At 39.2% G+C, this 20,758-nt stretch overlaps 1 protein-coding gene and 1 long non-coding RNA gene across 3 annotated transcripts in view; one reads left to right on the top strand and one right to left on the bottom strand.

Annotated features, from left to right (window-relative positions):
• Positions 1 to 20,758, top strand: part of HS6ST2 (heparan sulfate 6-O-sulfotransferase 2) — a 270,389-nt gene that overhangs the window by 101,634 nt on the left and 147,997 nt on the right. The gene's annotated exons all lie outside the window — the stretch shown is intronic.
• On the bottom strand, positions 3,851 to 11,198 carry LOC141548551 (uncharacterized). Its single transcript, XR_012483998.1, has 3 exons — positions 10,953 to 11,198; positions 4,274 to 4,432; positions 3,851 to 4,008 (listed from the first exon to the last, which is right to left on the bottom strand). It is a non-coding gene; the product is annotated as an uncharacterized LOC141548551 (long non-coding RNA).

The raw sequence follows: 20,758 nt of genomic DNA on the forward strand, positions 1-20,758 counted from the left end.
GAACTATGGGTGGGAGTTACAAAGAAACAAATTGAAGTTTGATGTCCTCAAAAGCCTTTCTCTTGAAGAGAGCCAGCCCACCCCTGCTGAAGTATGGGCTGCCTCTGGAGGAAGTGAGATCTCCAACATGGAGATCTTCTAGCAAAAGAGGCCTATAATGTTGTTTAAAAATTATGCAAGTGCCCTTTATCCCTTTGCCCATTTCTCTTTTTAAAAACATTTCTTATGTACCTTTTCTAAGTAGTTTTCTTTCTCTTTGATGTTGCAGTGAGTTAGTTGCTTTTTGAGAAGACTATAAAAGGCTTAAGGAGGTATTAGGGCACCAAGGTTTAAGAGCTAGCTTCCAAGTTAGAAAGTCCTGTCTCTGTCGTAGCAGCAGTGTGACTTGGGACAAATCACTTAACTCATTGCCGCCTATGACAGCTCCCTAAAATTCTCTAAACTGTAAAACAGCAGCAGATCTGCATTGGTAGAGAGGGTTTCTTCACTAGGGGTTCCTTATATCAAAGAAATCACAGATCTGGTTAAAAAAAAAACAGTCCCCAAAATGAAGGGCAGAGGACCCTTTGAACCCCTGCCTTGGCTGTCTCGACTAGAAATCCTATTACATGTAGTTTAATGAAAATGTCAAGGGGGGGAAAGTAAGATAGGAAATGGATATTCATCTATATTTCCTGGGGGATTAAAAATTCTTGATTATACCATCTGAACTAGACATTAAGAAGTCCATTGGACAGCCATTTAGGATTCATTAGCATAAAGAGGCTTCCTTGAGCCTTGAGGAGGAGAGAAAAGGTATTATAAATCCATTTTAAGAAATAAAGCCAAAACCTCCTATAAAGCATTTTGCCACACAAGAGAGAAGCAATTTCCTTGTTACTGCTTCAATTTCTTAAATCATCTGGCTTCATAGATCAACACTAACTCTCTTTAAATCCAAAAAATGAAATTCTATCCGATGATTCATTACCCAGAGTGAGCTACAAATTGCAATTTGTGATTCAGGTATTTCTTTTAGGACTCTTGGGGACAACGATTTGTCCAAAATAACAGCATCTTCCCCTACCCCTACCCTATGCGTACGTGTAAATACAGGTAATTCATCCGGTCAGAATTGTATATACATAATAAAAAATGTTCCTGCTATGCTTGGGCCAGATATTTTAGTCTGGGAAGATTGGTTCCTGGCTGGCATCCAGATTGATACCACACTAGGGGATGTGTCTTCTGGCAAGAGTGATCTAATGGCAAAGGTCTTGTGAGAACCTTCCTAGTACTCCCAGCAGCATCCCATAATCAATATTTTTTAGCAGGAACACTTTTAGTAGGATAAACTGGAGTATTCTGGATTGTCCTCCGTTACTGTAGGAGCCCACAGCCTGAAGGGCCAGGTTTGAATGGGGTCACAGCAGATCACATCAGCTCATCAGTGTAGGGGCAAGGGGTTATAGGAATGCCAGCAGCCACTATTAAGACAGAGGTTTTAGAGAAACAGTCAAATGAATTCTCACTTCTTTAGCTCTCTCTGAATTTTTCTGCTTCCTGATCTAGCATCAACCACTGGCCTAAAACTCTTTTTTCAAAAGCTAATCTTATCCATCCACCCCACTGCCCAACTTCTACCTTAGATTTTGGTGCTTTGCAGATTCTCTCCTAGCAGCCTGATCTATTTTTTTTTTTGGAGGGAGATGATTGGTTACTTCCTTACTTGGACCCCCTACATAGAGATTTGGTTAGCCACATGACCCAGTGGATAGTGTATGGGGCCTGGAATCAGAAAGACTCATCTTCCTGAGTTTAAATCCAGCCTCAGACAGTTACTAGCTATATGACCCTGGGCAAGTCACTTTACTCTGCCTGCTTCAATTTCCTCATCTGAGGAAATAGCAAATCCTTCCAGTGTCTTTGCCAAGAAAACCCCTAATAGGTCACGAAGAATTGGACACAACTAAAAAATTACTCAACAGAGGTAGAGATTAATTTTGTGAATACCCAGCTAGGGGGAGGCCATTTACATGTCACATTTGCATCTATTAGCACCACCCAAAGAGTCAAAATCAAACCATCTTTATGCAACAGATGTGTTGCCGTAACTTCTCCATACTCGACGATTGTAAGTAGCAATGACCATTTTTCAGCTGGGCTTCACATGAAGTTAGTAGCTGTTGGGCATCTAGGATTTCTTTGGTATCAGTCAGACTCCCAGAATTTTTTTTCCTCCCTTTAAACCACATTTTCTATTTACCTAATTCATAAGGTCTCTTCCTATGTATTATACAAGGTAAAGCTTTTAGTATTTTTAAGTATTTCATCACAAAATGAATGATTTCCCTTTGAGCAGTTAACATGTACATATGAAAAGAGATAATGATTTCTCCATAAAAGCACTAGTTACCTTATGTTGAATGGATACATATTTTACACTTCCTCTGGATTACATTCTCCCAATTCCCATTTGTCTTGATGGTTCAGGTCTATAGAGGATTGCTAAGTGCTATTATTCTTCAGGATTTTTTATCCTGAGGATCTAGGTTTCTTCTACTTCTGCTGCTTATGAGCCCTCATCAATGTGTTTCCCACTAACAATCACCCAATAGACTTAATTAGCTTTTAGAAAAGCTATTTATTAAGTTGGTATAGCAACAATAATGCGTACTAAAACATCCCCCCAAGCCTGAGACATACTCTCCCATGAGAAATTTAAAGTACAAAGGTAATGAAGCTCTTGTATAGAGAGCACAGAGGGCCAAAGTGTACCCCCCACTCCTCACTCTGGAAGTGTTTTCCTACTTTGTGGGCTCCCCATGAAGTCTCCCTTAGGTGTAGCTCTCTGCTGAGCTCTCCGTCACTGTTATAAAGTTCAGAGCAAGGACTTTTCTGGACCACAAGGGGTCACACTCCCTGAACTTGCTACCTTCCTAGGGTGATTGTCTTTCTGAATATATCTGTAGCTGTTTTCACTGGCATTGGCCATGTCTGTTCAGCAAATCACCAAAGACACTGGTGTGGTCTCTGGATCTCCCAAACTCACAGGGTCACTTCCATCTTGGAATTAAGCAATCAGCAAGCTGTTAGTGAGTACTTACAGTTTGTCAGTTACTGTTCTGAACATTGGGATACGAAGAGAAAGCAGAAGTAGCTTTTGACCTCATGGGGTTGGTAGTCTAAGAGAAAAAGACAACATATACATTAGTACATACAAGATAAATACAGAGTAGATGAAAGATAAGTGGTAAATGGAAGGTAATCTTACAGGAAATGACACTAGCAGCACTAGTTGGACTGGGAAAGGTTTCCTAGAAAAAGTGATGCTTTAGCTGGATCTTAAAGGAAGCCAGAAATTCTAAAGGGTTTTTAAATAGAATGCATTACAGCCATGAGAGATAGCTCCTTTACCATTTACTCAAGCTCAATAATCCCTGAGTAGTCAATTCTTTCACCTCCACAACCAATGAAAAGACTTCATCATCACAAAGTCCCAGCCCCTCCCTCTATTATGTGTAGCCACAAAACTATTTCTCCAAGTTTTCACTTAGAAAAGGCTCTGCTTGTTGCTTACTTGAAATCAAATAGAAATATTTTGCCCATGTTCTAAAGATTGACCCTCCACATAGGACAGATAATTTATATTACCCATAAGTAATTAAGGGACCATTGGATAGGATTTGGTTGGTTCTTTTGGTTGTTGTAATTATATATTATCATCCTTAACCCAAAATATCATTTTTGTTGTTATAAATTCTAACTATATGGTTGTTCTGTGAATACTATTTTGATCTATTTAAATATTAACCAGGCAAAGAGCCAGCAACCGTCTACAACCTCATAAAACTGTAGTAATTACCTTTTATGCCCCAAAGATTGATCAATTCTGTCTTCAAGGATGTCACTCACATCACATCCTCAGTGTAGGGAATCAGCATTGGAGCCAAAATCCTTGAGTTTGATTTGTGGCCTGGATACTTGCTAGCTTTCTCTCTATGGACAAATCATCCTCATGTGCCTCATCTTTAAAAGAAAGACAATAATAATTATATTACCTGCCCTGCCATAACAGTTATCATAATCAAATGAGATAGAGCAAGGAAAGGAATACCAGAAGCATAAAGTGTTGCCTAAATGCAGATCTGCCTAACATGCATATATGAAGACAAATATAGTTGTTATTATGTTACACGTGTAAGATATGGTCTTCAGTAAGATTGTTATTGTTATTATTTTTTTAAAGCAGTAACAAAGAAGCACATAGTTTTAGACCATATGCAAGCCTTACCCTTAGCTGTTGATATTCCAGATGTGAAATCCTTGTGCACTGTCTAATATGTGATTCCGTAGGGACTGAATCATATCCGTCTTGACGTTCCTGCTTTAACTAAAACCAGCAGGAAGAAAGGAAGTGCAGGTAAGTGGAAAGATGGTCCATAGATTCTCACTGTAAAGGCAGATAAAGGAATTGGTAAGGTTGGTTTTTATTACATATCCAAAGGCAGCAAGAAATGTCATTCATGGGATGTTTGAACATATATTAACATTCATCATAATAAGTATAGCATTTGTAAAAATTAGAAAATATTTGCAGCATCTATGTTGATATTTGTGACAAAGATGAAGAGGTTATTGAAATTTTTTATAGAGAATAAATTAAATCAGTGGGTTTTTTTTTTTTTTTGTTATTTAGTTATTTCAATGCAAATATGAAGATGGTGACCAAAATTGGAGATCATGATTGAGGGATAAAGAATAATGATAATGAAGAGATGATGATGATAATAATAACAGCAAACATTTATATAGTGCTTACTATGTGCCAGGTATTGTGCTAAGCACTTTACAGTTATTATCTCATTTGATCTTTACAGCAACCTTATGAAGTAGATGTTGTTATTATCCTTATTTTACAGGTGAAGAAACTGAGGCAAACAAGAGTTAAGTGACTTGCCTGCAGTCACACAGCTAGTGTTTGTGGCCCCATCTGAACTCAGGTTTTCCTGATTCCAGGCTCAGCACCCTAGTCACTGTGCTACCTACCTTCCTCAGACAACATAGAAGCCTCATACCTAATGGTCATGAATAATGTTTTCAAGAGAATAAATGGAAGGTAATGAACACGATGAGCACTGAATAACATTACAAAAAATCAAATGAATTCTATTTTAATAGAATAACTAATTAAATTTTATTTACTCTTATCATCAATAAGCATTTAATTAATTAGATAATTAATTTGAATTAATTAATTAAAATAAATAATTAATGGATTGATTAATAAAATAAACTCAGCATTCATAAATTATCTATATATTCAGACCACTGACTTGTTAGAGGAAACATAGAAAAGAATAAAAATGAGAAGCTACGTATAAAAGAAATTATTTAATTTGGATCTATTCAAAGTAGTTATTGATAAAAAAAATGATAGTAGAAGAACGAATGCAGAAATAGAATGCAAATTATTTTAGGTAGAATATTAGCTAGTGTTAATCAACTGCCTTAACAAGCTAGAAACTAGAAAAGCCTAAAATTGCCTCTCAACCAATGAGTACTTGAACTGCTTGTTGAGTAGAAAGAGATAGCGACCAAAGGCCACAGGGGTTTAGAATATAAACTTATTTGTAAAATCTTATGGAGATGAGTGGTGGAAGATTATGAGGAGTATAACTTCCTAAAGCAGAGATAAACGCTTTTTAACAATGAAGTGATTTGAGCCAATTCCAATAGACTTGTGATGGAGCAAGCCATCTGCATCCATAGAGAGAGCTATGGGGACTGAATCTGGATCACAACATAGTATTTTCATCTTTTTTGTTGTTGTTTGCTTGGTTTTTCTCTCTCATTTTTTTCCTTTTGATCTGATTTTTCTTGTGTATGATAAATGTGGAAATTATGTATAGAACAGCACATGTTTAATTTATATTGGATTATTGTCTAGGGGAGGAGGATGGGGAAAGAGAGGGAGAAAAATTTGGAACACAAGGTTTTGCAAGGGTGAACTATCTTTGCCTGTATTTTGAAACTGTTAAATTTAAGAAACTAAAGTAGAGATAAGTGGTAGAGATTAAATCTAGTTAAAGAAAGCTAGGTGAGACACATCTTTAACAAACTCTCATGATCTGCTTTAATGTCTTGCCTAGTGATTATGATTAGTAATCTGTGTCCACATAGAGGGTAGATTCACTAAAGAGTTAAGTGGCTGCTTAATTAAGTAATTACTAATAGCAATCTGGTAGGTTTTCTCAATATTCCACAACAGACCAAATCTTTACCATTACATAACTAAGTCACAGATGTAAAAAATCCAAGTTTGCTGAATATTAAATAAATCACTTCACTGATGCAAAACAGTACTTTAAAGGTTATCTTTCAACAAAGTGTCACCTCTTTACCAAAATTATTCAAAATTCTTTGAAAGATTTGAAGACAGAGATAGCGGTGTTTGCTCTTTTGTTCATAATCACTAGGCAAGACATAAAGCAGAAAGACATGTGCTTACCAAAGGCCTCTATGATGGAGGAGAACCATCAAAGACTCGAAGCTGAAAAGAGCTTTCCTCTAGATCATGAGGTCCTTAAGATGCCCCTACCTGAAGAAGATATCAAGTCTCAGACCCATGTGGAGCCTCCTGGTAGAAAGCCTCATCTACTCAAAAAATTTTGGCATAACCATCCACACAGGAAGAACCAAGTGGACAAAGTATGTTTGTTGCTCAGATTATGATATGCGATGATAAAATATTCCAATCCCCTTATGAAGAAATATTATTGAGCTGTTATATTCCTAGACATGCTGTAAATCTCCTCATTTTGTATTTCCACAACTAGACTACCTAACTAGATCTTTAAAGTCAGTGACTGTGTCTTAATTAGTTCTCAGCCTCTAGGGGAGTCAGTAAAACATTAGGGCTGCCTTTTATTTCCTGAAGTCTTGATATCATCAGCATAGGCTTTTTTGGTGACTGGCAACCAGGTTGGTGCAGGAGAAGTGCTGTCTCCGATGTCCCTAGGCAAGGCAGGAGGGAGACAACTTCTAGGAAAGTTCTTTATTAGAATAAGGAAAGAATTTCCCTCTAAGTTTCACTCCGTTCCCAGCTGGGAATCCCAGCAGACTGTGAGAGAGGCAACAGCAGCCAGTTGGAGATTAACCATGTGTTATATATGTGAGCCAGAGGCATTATGGCGTGATGTTACTGTTGGTATTCCTCAATTGCTGGTTAGTGTTTTGTTCTTTTTGAGTTCCCATAGTTACATTCAGCAGTGACGTTTAGAGTAGAGTTAGCCCAGAGTAGTTTCGAAGAAATAAAGTATGGCTGTGTGACCTTGGGCTGTGTAACATTTTTTTTTCTGGAATGACAAAATCTCAGATTTGGAAGGGACTAGGGAGCCAACTTCTGGCTTTAACAAAAACATCCTCTCAACAACCTCCCTGACAAGAGGCCAGGAAACCTCTGCTTGAAGACATTGAGTGAGGGAGAATACATAGCCTCTAATGGCAATCAACTTCACTTTGGGACAGCTCTGATTGCCTCTTTGTGATGTCCACCTACTGCTACTGTGTCTATTCTCTTAGACAAAACTGATAAGTCTAAGCTCTTCTCTAAAGAACAATTTTTAGATACTGATAGTCATCAAGACCCTTCAAGCCTTTTTTAATTATTATTTTGTGTGTGAGAGGCAAATTAGAGTTAAGTGACTTGGCTAGGGTCACATAGGTAAAAAGTGTTAAGTGTCTGAGGCTGGATTTGCACTGACTTCAGGGCTCATGCTCTATCCATTATAGTGCCCCAAGTCTATTTGTCTCTGGTTTGACATCTCCAGTTCTTTCTGAAGATCCTCATGTGGCCTAATCTTGCAGCTCTTTACCAAACCAGTCACTCTCTCCAGATTCCCTCTTTACCTTTTCAATGTACTTGTTCTGATTGGTCCCAAAGGGCCCACAGATAGAACTTCAAGGGAAGAGCGTTTAGGGTTGATGTAAGGGAAACTTCCCAACAATCAGATCTCTCCTTAAGTGATAGGGGATGGTTTTATCAGAGATCTTCAGATAAAGGCTTGGTGACTTCTTGTGGGAAGTTATCAAGAGAATTTGTATTCAGGAATGATGTAGAATAGATGGCTTCTGATATGCCTTCTACTCTGGAGGTTGGGCTATTCTCCTTGAATGATTCCTTCTCTCAAACCCAACCATGATAAAAAAAAATTAACCTCTACTCCCTACTCCCCAGTGTGCCTGTTGCTTTCTGCATCTCTTTGGGTTCCCAGAGCCTTCACACTCACTTGAGAGCACCCTGGGAAAATCAGTCCCCAACCAATACCAACCCAGAGCAAGCCGTCCTGAAGCAAATTGTGCCACTGTCCTTTCTGAGCCTGTCTCCTTGGAATTCTTACTGTCTATCCAACGGGCAATATTTGGGGCTCTAGTTATTGAGGAAATAACACAAGATTTGTGTTTAAGAGCCTTTCTACTTCTTTCATTTTATAGGATCAAAGTAGTATTCAACCAGACATTTATTATATGTGTGCTATGGGCCAGGTGCCATGTTAGGCACTAGGGAAACAATGAATGGAACGATCGTTACAATGATCTTCCCTACACACATTTTTTTTTTCCTTCAGTAGTATTTTATTTTCCCAAATGCATGTAAAGGCAGTTTCCAACATTCATTTTTATAAAACTTTGTGTTCCAATTTTTTCTTTTTCTTTTTCTTTTATTTATTTTTTTTTTCCTTTTCTGAGGCTGGGGTTAAGTGACTTGCCCAGGGTCACACAGCTAGGAAGTGTTAAGTGTCCAAGACTAGATTTGAACTCGGGTCCTCCTGAATTCAGAGCTGGTGTTCTATCTCTGCGCCACCTAGCTGCCCCTGTGTTCCAATTTTTTCTCCCTCCCTCCCTTACTTCTCCCATCCCCAAGACAGCAAGCAATCTGATATAGGTTATATAGGTACAATGCTTGACCGCCAAAATTTAAAGCTCGAGGAAACTTTAAGAATTGTTGAATCAAAGGCCTTACTTTACAATTGAGGAAACTGAGGTCCAGAGAGAAGTGTGTTGTCCTGGGTCAGCCATGTGGCTGATAACTTCTGAATTGGAATTCAAATCTAGGTCTTTTGGACTCCATTACATGGAATCCAGCACTGTCTTTCCTTTCCATGAAGTTACATTTACTACCTTTGTGACCCTAGTTCGGTCACTTGGTTTTCTCTGCTGTAAGACAGGAATAATCCTTTTACTGCCTACCTTGCAGGATTGTCATGAGGACAGTACTTTGGGATCTTGAAAACAATTTGCTTGTTTGACTGAAGATAGAAGGAACTTTAGAAACCATTTTGATCCCTTCCCCTATGGAGTTAATTTCTACATAGGTTGTATGGAAAATCTTGAGACAACCTCTTGAAAATGAGGTGTTGATAGTAGTGGCTATGGTGGTGGTGGGGAGGGACACTGCTGCTGCTGTGTACATTTGCATGCACTTTACAGCCTGTGATTTTTCTTGTGTGGATCCCAGAATCCAATCTGAGCTCCAGACAAGGAAGTCCAGAAGATGCATGAGCTACACACCTGGCAGCTTAATTCATTTGCCTTCTCTCCCAGCCAAAGCCTCTGTTACAACAGTAAGTTACAGTTCTGGGTGGAAGAGCAATGGTTGCGTGCATAATCACCCCAGGACTAGGAGAGGAAGAGAGCACTTGGACATCCCCCAGATGGTCAGACCTGTCACTTGGGAACCCCAAGATTAGTCCCTTCCTTCCCAAGATGCTGTATGTTTGGATAATACCAAAAGATCCGATAAATAAGGACAGAAGGGAGGGAGGGATGATAAGTGGCGAGAGAAAGGGGTTCTCAACCATACCTGAGGCATTTTCAATGATCATAGAATGACAGAGTTTACTTAAAGGTCCTGGATCTCCCACATCCTTTCCTTTTCAATTTTTTTCCTCCTATAAATCATAGACTTGGTAAAGGCAACATGGCAAATTACAGTATTGGGCTTAGAGTAGATTCCCATACTACCTCTGACATTATAGTTGTGTGACCCCGGGCAGGTCATTTCATTGCTGTCCTCTCTAGGACTTGGGAGCCCCATGGTTAGATCCTTTCTGCCAAAGGTTCTATTTGTTTGGATAATAACAAAAGATCCGAATCTATGATCTGAACTTACAAGATCACAGGAAATCATAGTATTTAGAGGTGGAAGGAACTTTAAAGATCATCTGGTCCAATTCCCTCATGGTACAGAAAAGGAAACTGAGGGCCAGCTTAGAGAAGGAACTTGTTCAAAGTCATTTGGAAAATTTAGTGGAAACAAAGTACTCCAGTTCAGTGCTCTTATTTTTCTACCATATTGCTTCCCTGTGATATCTTGCTTGGTCTTTAAGAGAACTTATATTCTATTGGAAGAGATACTGGACATATATATTACAAAATACATCTGAGGAATTTTAGGGAGAGAGGACAGCCCTACAGCTAGAAGGTTCAGGGGAGGTTTTGTCTAGAAGGTGAGATTTGAACTGAGGTTTGAAGGAAGGGATTTTAAGAGACAGAACAGAGGAGTGAGCGTATTCCAGACATAGGAAATGGCCAGTTCAGAAGCATGGAGATAGAGTGTCATTTGTGGATGTGATACAAACATTTTTTTAAAAAAAGTATCAACTGCAAAACTTTCCATCACAGGAGATGGGATTTCTCCCATGAATAATTTTGTAAAGCAATCTCTTCTTTACTTGAATGACTAAATATAGAGGCATGGGAATTTACAGTTGATTATCACTTTTACCCAGTAATAGGGAAGATAGAGGATCTTTCTTATCAGACATTGTTGTGTTGATTATAATGCCCACTTGAATCAGAAACTTTTTAGTCACTTGAATTATTTGTCTTAGTGAAAAGGTGATTGTTGTGTGGGAGAGTAGAAATAGGAAGGTTTACATTTGTAGAACCAAGCCATCATATGAACTCACCAGCAGACCCCTGTGGAGAAGAAGCATGGCTCCTGGGTTTGGAGGCCTCAAAGGGAAAAACAGCTGCTCTGTTCTACTTGGACTTCCAAGTCGGCTGGTTCACATTCATCCTGTTGTGCTCAGCATCTGTTAACAGATGGGAGAGCTTTCTGTAAAAAGAAGCAGCACTGTAACTCCCTCTCTTGGGTACTTGCTGTCTGTTCCAACCCAAATCAAACTCTTCCAGGTCAAACAGAACAGAGACAATGATTGTACTGTTTTGGGAGCTAGCAGGTCCGAGTTTAGCAGATAACATTCCCTCTTCTTTAGCCTTCTTTAACTTTTTAGTTAAAAAGGCATTTAACCTTTTTCATTGTCTGGGGCCACCTGACCTTTAGAACAGAGGTTCTTAACCTGAGGTCCAAGAATTTGGTATATTTAAACTGTTTTGATAATTTGTGTTTCAATAGGTTTGATCCCTTTTGAAATCCTGTATCTTTTATTTTTTGTATTTAATGAAATTTTAAGAGGGGCTCTATAGGTTTCACCTCCTGCCAAAGGGGTCCGTAACACAAAAACCCTTGGTTTTTGACCTTTTCTTATATTCATTTTTATGCCAAATGGGGCTATTCGCAAGCCTCCGTTCTCCCATCTGGGGGCCTTTGCTCACCCTTTTCCTGCATTGCCCTTTCTTACCATTTCCCCTCATGTATCTTTTCAAGCTTAACTCAAATGTTACTGCTTCCACAAAGCCTTTCCTAAAATTTTCCTCTTTTCATCTAGTAATGACCTTCTCCTTCAGACCTGAGAGAGCACTTAATTTGTACCTCTTTAATGCACTATTCATGTATTACAGCATTCCACTTTGGCATCTCCCTATTGGACTGTGAGTTTTGGGGGGCAGGGCCTATCCCTTTTGGAATATTTGTTCTCTTCTCCAACACGAAGCACTGCACTGCTCCTAGCAGGTGCTTTTTAAAAGGTTATTTTCTATTTCTTAGGTAGAAGGAAAGCTCTACAGCCTTGGAAGTAGGAGCCTCTTGATTCTCACCACTTACTAGCTCAGTAGCCAGCTGGAGCCACAGTCCTAAGTCTCATATTCTTTATCTGTAATTTGGAGGATAGTTCTCAAAGCTTGTTTTATCTCACCTGGTTTTGGCTAAGGATCCAATGAGATAAGAGATGTCAAAACCCTTCTGAAAAGTATAAAGAGCTATAGGAATGAATGCCTGTTAGGATTTTTTTCTGGTTTTGGACAGCTGTCATTTTAACTGACATTTTTGCAGATGAGGGCCATGTTAGAAGCATCTGAAGTCTGAGAACTGAAACTAAAAAATGAATGCATCATTGGTCAGGGTCCCACATCCTTGGGAGGATATGTGAATGTTCATGGTTGGTGCTCCCTTGGGAGGACAGGGGTGCTCCTTCGTGTCTTTGTCTCAGAAGCACATCCTCACAGTTAAGTGCCCAGTTGGTACCATAAAATCCAAGAATTTTAGAGCTGAAAAAAACTCTCCTATATAGTAGAAGATTGGAGAATGGAGCAAATAAGTAACTTTATAGTTGCACAGTGAACTGGTACTTAATTGGCCCTGCCCCCAAATATACAAATGTCCATTTGGACAAATGGACAAAAATGTCCCCCAAACTGCCATTTTTTCTATTATTAAGTCAAGTTTATGTGAATCCCATTTCTCTCCTTTTCAATAATTGGGGATTTATGTTCCTACTTTGGTAGACCTATTACCTTAATCAACATGAGTATTCTCTCCATTGGTGTTGCTCAATACACACCCATTTTTTCTTATTCTGTGATATTCTTGTGTGTGTTTCCCAGTACATTCTCCAGAGGGTTCCTGCCTTGTATTTTGTGGGTGTGACCTCAACTATCCAGACTATGATATGCTGTGGGATAGCTCCCCATAAATCTATATACTTTGGTATCTGTATTCTCATTGAGAGCTCTGAAAAGGAGTGTGAATTATACTCTGTGAGACAGTTGGACACAATTAAAGAGTTTTAGGGCTGACAAGTAACCTAATCAAAAAAGTTATTCTGGTATCAGTAAGAAGGATGGATTGGAGCATATAGAAGGCAGAAGCAGGAAAACCTAGTATAATAATTCAGCCAAGTGGTAATAGATGATAATATTAATAATAAAAATAAGATGGCTCCCATTTTTCTAATTCTTATTAGGTTTCTATAGTGCTCTAGTAAAGAAGTGGGACAGGTATTTTTATATCCATTTTACAGCTTAGGAAACTGAAGCGTAGTGAAAGGAACTTATTTATTAAGGTAGCCAGGAGTCTAGAAGAACTTAAATATTAGGCTAAGAATGTAAGATCCTTGAGGGCAAGACCTTTTTTCCCCTTTTCTCCTCAATTTCTCAGCCCGATGGCTGGCACATAGATGCTAACTGATAAATGCTTGTTGAATTGAAATGAATTTGAAGTTTATCTTCTAGGCAATGGAGAAGATATTGAAGATTCTTGAGGGAGGAAGTATCTTGGTTATATCTGTATCTTAGTACCATGTGAATAGCTTAGAGAAAGGGGAGAGTGAGAGTAGGCAGTCAGTTAGGAGCAATTAGAGTAATTCAAATGAGGGCTAGTAAGAACTTGAACCAGAGTGGTGACTGTGTGAATGGAAAAAAGAGTATGGAGGTGAAAGGGGTTTTGTTGAGGTTGAATGTGAGGATTATGGTGGTGGGGGGAATATTCAGTGATGATTGAGATCATAAATCTGGGTAATTATAAGGATTATAGTGCCTTCAACAGAAACTGGAAATATGGAAGGAAGGCACGTGGAAGGAGGAAGATGAATTCTGTTGTGAACATTGTAAATTTGAGATGCCTATGGAACATTCAGGTGGAAATGTCCATTAGGCAGAGGATGATATAGAATTAAAGTTCAGGAGAAGGACTAGATAAATAGACATAATAATTGAAACCACTGGAAGTGTTGATATAAGTGGAAGAAAAAATAAAAGGACTCAGGACAGATATTTAAGGAATATATAAACTTAGGGGGTTGACATGGCTGGTGATCCAACAAAGAACCTTTTAGAAATATCAATTAGACATATAGGAGGAGAACCAGGGGAAATCAGTGTTATAGAAGCCACAGAAGAAAGTATTCTAGTTTCAGAAACTACAAGGAGGTTAAGAATGGGAAGAATTGAGATAAGACCATCAGATATAAAGGTTAAGAGATCACTGGTAGCCTTGAAAAGAACATTTTCAGTACATTAGTTGGAAATCAGACTTCTTGATCTGTTTAGAATTTTAAGAATGGCAAGGAAGTGGAGGCAGCAAGTAGCCATGATTCATGAATTTGGCTTTGAGAGAGAAAGAAGGTATATGACATGAGCTAAAGGACTGATGCTGTTCTAGCAAAGGAGACTAAGGAAAAGTGGCCAGGTAGAAAGAGCTCCAGGAGAGGGTAGTATCAAGGAAGCCATGGGAATAGAATAAAGGAGGAAAGGGTTAATCAATAATCTTGGAAAGTGTATTGGATTTGAAGACAAAAGAGCACTCCTGAAATTCTCACCCTGCTTCCGCCTATCTTTGTGGGCTTGAACAAGTTACTTTACTTCCCTGAACCTCCATTTCCACCTGAAAAATGAAAGGGTTGGACTTGATAGCTTCTGGAGGTCCCCTAAAAGTTCCACATCTAGCGCTCCATAATCTTGTCTGGACCTCTGTTGCTTTACCCATAAAATGAGGGAGTTGGACTTGATGGTCTCTGAGCTACCTTCCAACTCTTAAGTCTGTGATTCTAGTATTCTTTGAAAGCTTCAGAGAAATCAAGGACTTCCTTTAAGGGAGGGACTCTCTCCACTCCTTGGACAGCAGCCTCTAAAGCCTTTAGGGTTTGTTGAGCACCCAGCACTCTGTTTTTGATGAGAATAACGGGATGAATGATACAAGGCTCATTTGGCGAGATGCTTCAGTAGCTGCACGCCATTGGCTCCTGGCCACGTGCTGAGTATAAATGATCTTTTTGAATGGATGAGGCACTACGGAGTGATTGTTAATCAATGAAAGGTCCTTAATTCTCTAACCACTGATTGATTAAAATCAATATCATTATGCACCACTGCTAATTTGGTTTGCTCACGTGAGACCCAGACTGGCTCCCTAGACAAATCTGCTACTCTGGGTTAGCAGTTCACCAGGGAGCTTTCAAGTCTCATAAAATGAATAACAAAACCCAATCCAAGGGGAATGAGCTGCCGTAACAACATCCTTTCTTGTCCAGAATCCCAAGATTTGAATCCTACATACTAGATCATGAAAATCTCAAAGTTACAGAATGGCAGCATTGGACATTCATGTTTTCCCACTCTTCCTCTCTCCCCTCCTTTGTCCCTCCCCCACCCACTTTCTTCTTCTAAAGAAACAAAGGTCAAAGAAATGAGGAAATACTTGCTTTCCTTGAGGAGGCAAAAGGGATCATGGGTGTGAAAAATTGGATACACTGTCCATCATGATTCTGGGTTGACTGTTTTTTCTTCATTAAAAGAAAAAAAAATTACTGGGTAGGTGATGGGGATGTTTGGAAATGATTCTGATGCATCAATAAATGGATCATTTTTTTTAAATTAAAAACAGAAACAATTGCCAATAACTACCATAGAAAAATCCAATCCAATTCAAGCAACATTTATTAAGTGACTTCTTTGTTCAGGCATTTGGGATACAAAGACCCAGAGGAAATAAAGCTCAGGGCCCTGCAAAGTACAAATAGCTCTAGAGTCCAAAGGCCTGGAATCATGGTTCACCTCTGACCTTTCTACTACCTGTCTAACCTTGACCAAGTAATTCATCTCCCTGATAATTATCCCTCAGCTGAAAAATGACTAGATGAATTAAATGGCCTTGGGAGGAACTTCTAGCTTTAGATCTAGGATCCTCTGGTGACCTCAGATAACTCCCTGCCCATTTCTATACCAACTTCCTCCATGGTCAAGTGAGAATGTTGGACTAAATGGTCTCTAAAGTCTAGACTTCTAGGTTTAGGAGCTTAGGACTTAAGAACCAAGCCCTAGAGTCAAAGAAATTACATTCTCCTGGGGGTACAACATGCAGAGAGATAAATTAACATAATTGGGATTGTAAAGTAGAGGAGAGAGAGGAAGAGAGGAAGAGGATGTGTGGAGAAAGGAGAGAGTGAGACAAGGATGGGGGGAAGAGAGAGACAGAGAGACAGAACACACAGACAGGAAAGAGAGAGGGAAGAAAGAGGCAGAGGAGAGACAAAGAAGAGATACACAGAGAGAGAAAGAGGAGAGAGAGACACACACAGAGGAGAAAAAGAGAGGAGCAGACAGTGAGAAACAGAAACAGAGAAAAGAGAGACAGACATACATACTGTGAGAAGAGAGACAGATAGATAGAAAGATAAAAACAGAGAAAGAGAGGAAAGAGAGAAGAGAAAGAGAGGGAGAAGGAAAAAGGAGAGACACAAAAGAGAAAAACAGAGAAGAGACAGACAGAAACACATAGAGAAGAGAGAGAGAAGAAAGAGAAAAGACAGAGAAAAGGAGAGAAGAGAGACAGAAACACAGAGACAGAGAGATAAAGAAGAGGGAGACAGAAAGAGGAGAGAGAGGGAGAAGAGATATAGACTACACAGAGGAGAGAGACAGAGAGAGATAGACACAGAGACAAAGTGCGAGGGAGAAAGAGAAGAAGAATGGGCATACACACAGCAGGGGAAGCTCTAGAAGTGATTCAGTGCGGAGGTAGTACTTGAGTTGAACCTTGATTTTACTGGTTCTACCATTTATTCCATCATGACCTGAACAAGTATCTTTTCCTTTTTGGGTGTCAGTTTCCCCCTGTTCAAAATGAGGATAACTGTACTTGTATTTCTTTCTTCAAAAGATTGTTGTAAGGAAAGCACTATAGAAATAAGAATTGCTTTAATCTTGATTTCTGCTTATCACTATTATTACTATTTGTAAAATAAGAGGTTCTCATAGATTCCCAAATCAGGTTAGAACCAGGAAATTCAGGAGCCTAACTCCAGCTGTACTCCGACCATGTGCTATGGACTAAAACAACAACCCAGTGTGGTTGACGATAAACATTTTTCTTCTCTTAAGGGAAAATCATGCCGAGAAACCGGCCTGGGTAAATAACTTCCCAAGCGGTATGTAATACACTGTAAATAACAAGCCCGCTAAATAATGAATTAACCCAACTGCTGATTCATTGGGAAGCGTCCCTGGTAAAGCACACTTTTTATGGATTTTACATTTTAGTTAATCTCCAGTCATATTTCATTAAGACTGTTCAGGTGAAGTATCGAGGTAATAATATGAATATATTGCAAAGTGATGTAGTGTGTCTGGAACACCCAGCAGAGGGCTAGAGAGAGCAACATTTCCGCCCCTTGTACCTGGAGCATTAGTGGCCTTAAACACAGACCCGCCACTCCATTTGAGGCCAGACCCTCAATAAGTAAGCTCACTAGGCCAGGTTGGGGGAGTGGGGGAGCCCATATGTAAAGGGCAGAGCTATTATTCGTTAGGCCAAAGGGTAGTAGAGTTATTGCCACAAGGTATCATGTAACCCAACCCTCTCATTTTATAGATTTGGAACCAGAGGCCCAAGAAGTGGCTTGCCTAAGGTCACTGTCAGCTACTGGTAGAATTCAAATCTAGGGACAGCTAGGTGGCGCAGTGGATAGAGCACCAACCCTGAAGTCAGGAAGACTGAGTTCAAATCTGGTCTCAGACACTTAACACTCCCTAGTTGTGTGACCCTGGGCAAGTCCCTTAACCCCAATTGCCCCAGGAAGAAAAAAAAAAAGATTTCAAATCTAGATCCTCCAAGGCTAAGTTTAGTACTTTTTTTTACTTCGCCACTTTAGTTATATCAGAATATGAGGGTATTCTTTGCATCTTTGCTCATGCTGTTCTACTCATCTGTGCTGTCTTGTCCCTGCTCCAATGCTTACTTGATGAAATCCTACCCATCTTTCAAAGCCTATTTCAAATGCCATCTGCTCCATGAAGCCTTCTCAGATTCCCTATCACCTTACCATCGTGACCACCCCTGCTACTCTCATTATGAACACCTAGATAGAAATGTTTCCTCTCATGGTCTTGCTTCTATCTTTTTATGCCCAAACCATCTAATATTTTCTATTGTAGTTCTGTAAGAACTATATGGAAGGCAGGTAATCTCAGGCCTTTTTAATATAAAAAGGTAACTGAGAGACTATTAATAATTAAATACCGCGCTATATGTCTACTCTTGCATCTATCTATAATCATTGAAAGTGAGTTATATGTGAAATGAGGGCATCCTTGATGAAAGCTTTAGTTGTGATCAGACTTTTGCAAATGATACCCAACAGTGCCCCACCATATCTTTACCATATCACAATTAACTAATAGATGTAGAGATGGATAAGATCCCACTGTTTGTTGATGACAAAAAGGCATCAGCTTTTATAGAACAAAACACCATCTTATTTTTTGCTCTTTTATAGCAAGGTACCTCCCATCTGTTTGTCAAGACCATTCAAGATCCTTGGAAGATATAACAACAAAAATAACCCTATTCATTGATCCTCTGATAATAAACATTGGGCAAGGTGTAAAACAGGGAGATACACAGTTGCCAAGAATACCTACCATTAAAATTGAGCACATCCTGCAAATGACTCAGGTTGAGGAGGGATTCTCTGTCATAGTGACATCTTCCATATACTCCGATTTGTAGGTAAAATTGTACTGATGGCATCAAACTTTCCTAGAAGGAGGTGAACCTCTTAGAACAGTTTTGTAATCACCCAAAAGAAGTTTGGCTTATTTCCACGTGGGAAAGACCAAGTAGATGAAGAATCTTTATTGACCAGCTTTTGATATCCATTTGAATAAACACCCTATAGAGTATATCCAGTAATATATAGAAATCTGAAACTGAAAGCAGTAATATTTAATTATCTAGGCCCAGAACTGAAAAAATCAGGGGAAATTGAGCTGGGTTGCTTTTGGGAAATTGTGAAGTTTTTAGTGATCCCATGAAAGCAGAAACCTGCCTTTTCCATACAAACATTTTAGCCACACTGTTTTATGGTAGCAATTCAGGGAACACCAGAACCTCAGAAGAATTAAAGATGAGTACTATACCTAAGTTAATGAAGAGGTACATGGTAGGGGGGGAACAGACTATAACATAGAACCAATAAGGAATTCCAATGAAAAACTGGTCCAAAAGATATCACCAAGGAATCAGATGTCAATCTATTCAGCAAGGTCATATTGCTCTTAAGACCAAAGGATGACTAGTCTACAGCCAGAGGACACCAATGGTTCCCACTTGTGTCAGGAGAAAACAAGGAAGGTCTTATACTCCTTCTGGACAACTCTTTCCCCCACTTAATAGTATTTTATTTTTTCCAATGACATGTCTGATGAAGAATTGGAATTAGGATACCTGGGTTTGAATGGCAGCTCAGATTCAATAGCTTTATCATTTTGAGCAAGTCACTTCCATACTCTGATTTTTTTAGTCTCTAAAATGGGAATTCTAGTGTTACTTATACTACCTCCCTTACAGTATTGTTGTGAAAAGTGATGTATAAACAACAAAACTCTCCACAATGTGAATCACTCCTGGATTCACTTATTCACCAGACGTTTATTAATGGCCCACTGTGTGCCGAGTACTGAGTTAGTCACTAGACTTGATATTAGAGGAACTGTAACCTCAGACAAGTTCTTTTTCACTCATTTTCCTCCTCACTCCAAATGAGATGGATGATGAAGTCTAGATGACTTTTAAGAGCCCTTATTGGTCTATATCATCTGACCCTAAAATACAAAACTTGGCAAAAATCCAGTCCCTGACCTCAGCAATCTCATATTCTAGCAGGGAGATAAGAAACACATTTATAATACTCTTCTTGCTCTGGGAAACACATTAGAGAGGGAACCAAGAAAGTGTTCTGTGAGGTCTGAGGGGAAAGGTCATTACTACCTCTCCCTGGGGCCTTGGATTATTGTGTGTTGGTGGCCGCTTCTGCCAATGGATTGGAGACACATACAGCTCAGCATTCACTTTGACAAAGCTCTTTTTTTTTCTTTTTTTCTTTTTTAGCACTTTTCAGAAAAGCCTGAAGAAATAACAAATAGTTGCTAAGCTACGCCAAGGGCTCTTTTGCAATGTTCTGTTGTGATCTCGGCATTAGGAACTAGAGCATTCTCATAGTCAAGGGCGTTGGAAAAATTGTAGGGGAATGGGGGGCTACTGGAGGTGGGGGTGGGAGAAGACTTCTTTAGTAGATAAAGTAGTTTATCAGTTCAAGTGACCTGTTTTCAATTCAGGTAACCCAGAAAGGGCCATATCTGCGGCTAAAAAGTAGACTGGAATGTTCTGTCTCTTATACTTGGTCCAAAGACAGCCAGCCTCCATGCTACTTGGAAATGAATGCTGATTTGGGGGGATAGAAGGGGGGCTGTGGATTTAAGAGCTTTTTTTAAAAAATGGAACAGTCTTATCCTGGGACAAAAGTCAGTTGTTTTGTTCTGGCCGTTTGTCTATGGCAGGTGCAGTATACAGTTGCCAACACCGAAGGAGCCCCTTGCCCCAAGCTGGTGCTTGAGAGCTAAAAGCAAGAAATAATGATACATCAAGTCCCATACTTAAGTTTTTTTTTTTTTTTTAAGAAAAGATTAACTAGAGCTAGAGGTTGGGGAGTTGTTTGGAACGCTAGCTCATGTGGAAAAACAAAACAAAACAAAACAAAACAACCTCAGGGTTTGAGTTGACCACAAATGTAATATATATGGGCATATATCTGCTAAAAAG

The sequence above is a fragment of the Sminthopsis crassicaudata genome, chromosome X (assembly GCF_048593235.1).
Source record: "Sminthopsis crassicaudata isolate SCR6 chromosome X, ASM4859323v1, whole genome shotgun sequence".
In the NCBI taxonomy this organism is placed as follows: Eukaryota; Metazoa; Chordata; class Mammalia; order Dasyuromorphia; family Dasyuridae; genus Sminthopsis; species Sminthopsis crassicaudata.